At 77.3% G+C, this 2,500-nt stretch overlaps 1 non-coding gene across 1 annotated transcript; it reads left to right on the forward strand.

The window, feature by feature from the left end:
* Window positions 1–1,549: 1,549 nt before the first annotated feature.
* Window positions 1,550–1,702, forward strand: LOC138065270 (5.8S ribosomal RNA). Its single transcript, XR_011138339.1, has one exon. It is a non-coding gene; the product is annotated as a 5.8S ribosomal RNA (ribosomal RNA).
* The last annotated feature ends 798 nt before the right edge of the window (window positions 1,703–2,500 follow it).

Below are 2,500 nucleotides of genomic sequence, written 5' to 3' on the forward strand. Positions count from 1 at the left end.
GCGGGGATTTCAGGTCGTTTCCCTCACCCCAGGGCCAGGTACCTAGCGTCCGCGCTTCTCCTGCCTCCCCTCGGTGACCCACCTGTGTGGTCCCGTGTGCCAGCGTGCTCCTCCCGGGCGCTGCGCTGCGCGTGCCGCACCGGCCGTGCCCTGCCGGCCTTCCACGCTTCCTCCTCCCCTCCCTTCCCCCCCCCCCCACACCGCTCCAGCCGCCCCACGCCGTGCCGTGTGGGGGCCGCGCTGCGAGTCGGCCGGGCCGGGGGCGGCGGGGGGCGGCGGGGGGGGGGGGGCGCGCTGGGAGGAAGGAGGAGGGCCTCCGGCCACCGCGGCCGCCGGTAGCGGCCCCCCCGGGTAGGGATGGCCATGGGCCCCGGGCTCCGGGCCCGAGGGTTCTCGGTCGGAGAGCCGGGCGGGGGTTTAAAGACTCGGGCGGCCCGATGCGACCCGGGGGGCAGCCGGGCGTGCTGCCGGAGGGGCCGGGGGGTCGGCGCGCGCGGGCGCCGCACCCCCCCATGCCCGCCGGCGCGGCCCGTGCATGCCCCGCGGGCAGCCGGGACGGAGAGGGGTACCCTGCCCCCTCTCTCCGCGGTCTGGTCTCGGCGGAGAGACGCCGCGCGGTCGGCTTGCGCCGGCCTGCCTCGAACGCGCGACCCCGGCGCGAGCGCGTGCTCGCCGCCGGGACGGCGAGCCCCCACCGCGGGTGGTGCGGACGCCGAGCCCCAGCGCATCCCTTCTCCTCCCTGGCCGGTGCTCTCAGTCTCCCGCCGTGGCCGTCGGCGGCACCCTTCCTTCCCTCCCCCCCCGCCCTGCCCCGGCACTCCGCCATCCGGCGCGCCTGCCTCGCTCTGCCCGACCCGGCTTCGCTGGGCGGCAGGCGGGCGGCGGGCGGGCGGGCGGGGGCGGCCCCTCCCGGTCTCCGCGTGGAGGCGGGGAGAGCGGGCGCCGTTCCCCGTCCGTCCCGCCTCGCCCGTCTGCCTGCCGCCAGGCGTCTGCCCGCGGAAGGGACGGGCGAGTGCGTGGCGTCGCTCGGGAGGCTGCGTGTGTGCAGGCGGGTGTTGGGTGCCGTCTCCGGGGCGGCGGAGCTGGAGGCCGGTGAGGCGAGCGAAGGAGCTCGGAAGCGTGCGGCTGGCGGGTCGCGGGCGCGCGGGCAGCGGGTGGCGCCGCTCCCAGCGGCGGCCGGGCTCCGACGCCGGGGCTCCGCGGGGACCCACACCCCGGTCCCTGAGGCAGGTGGCGCGGCTGGCGCGCCGCTCCCTGCTGGGCCAGGCCGAGCCGGGCGCCTGGGCCGGACTCGAAGCGAGAAAGGGGTTGTCCCAGGTCGGGAGCGAGGGCTCCCCGCCCCTCTCGTTCGGGTCTGTTCTCCCCCCCCCCCCCCTTTTTTTTTCCCTCTGTGCTTGTACGGTCAGTGAGGCGTGCCCTCTCTCTCCGCTGTCCCTTGCTCAGCAGCCGGCGTCGGCGTGAGGAGGGAGGCAGAGCGGATGGGGGCCCTCAGGGGGCTGCGAAAGCTGCCCGGTCCCCCCGCGCGCGCGGTGGGGACCGAAACCGAGACAACTCTTAGCGGTGGATCACTCGGCTCGTGCGTCGATGAAGAACGCAGCTAGCTGCGAGAATTAATGTGAATTGCAGGACACATTGATCATCGACACTTCGAACGCACTTGCGGCCCCGGGTTCCTCCCGGGGCTACGCCTGTCTGAGCGTCGCTTGACGGTCAATCGTCACCCCCATTGCCGCGTTGGCGCAGCGGTGTGCCGCCCCTCGGGGGGGGGCCGGGGGGGGCGGCGGCGGCGGCGAGTCGGTGGGGGGGCGGCGGCGGCGGTGAGTCGGCGGCGGCGGCGGAGCCGGGACCACCGGTGCGTGCACCGGTGGCCCCGGTCTTCCGGCTGGCCTGCCTGCCCGGCTCCGGCCGACCGTCCGCCTCCACCGTCCGCGGCCGGCGTGCCTTGCCCTGCCCTCCCTCCCCTCCGAGCCCGGTGGCCACCGCTGCCCTGCGCGGTGTGTGCGGTGTGGCGCGGCTGGGGCGCCTCGCAGGCCCGCGCCGCCGGGGAGAGGGGGTGCCTCTCCTCCCCGTGTGGGCCCGGGCCTTCGTCCCCCTAAGTGCAGACTCGGGAAACCCCCGCTCCCGGAGCGCCCGCTGTGCGGAGTTCGTCCCGCCGGGCCCCCAGGTTCGGTCGGTCGCGGTGGCCCGGCACCTGCCGCCGCCGCCCGCCGCCACCGCCAGTGCCCGCCGTACGACGGCTCTCCTCCACCACTCTCCCGGTGGTGCGCTGGTCCCCCGTTCCCCTCCGGCGGGGGGGACGGCCGGCTGCCTTTCTTCCCCTCCCCTTGCCCTCTCCCTGCCCCGACTGCTGCCGCTTCGGCGCCCGCCGAGCCCCCTCTGCCCCCCCCCGCGGCGCACCCGCGTCCGTAGTGCGTGCCGAGCCACTTCCACCCGCCGGCTGGCGTCAGCCGCGGCGTTGCGTTGAGGCCGGCAGCGACGGCGCGCGGGTGTCTCCGCGGGG

This window comes from Struthio camelus, unplaced genomic scaffold (genome assembly GCF_040807025.1).
Source record: "Struthio camelus isolate bStrCam1 unplaced genomic scaffold, bStrCam1.hap1 HAP1_SCAFFOLD_92, whole genome shotgun sequence".
Taxonomy (NCBI): Eukaryota; Metazoa; Chordata; class Aves; order Struthioniformes; family Struthionidae; genus Struthio; species Struthio camelus.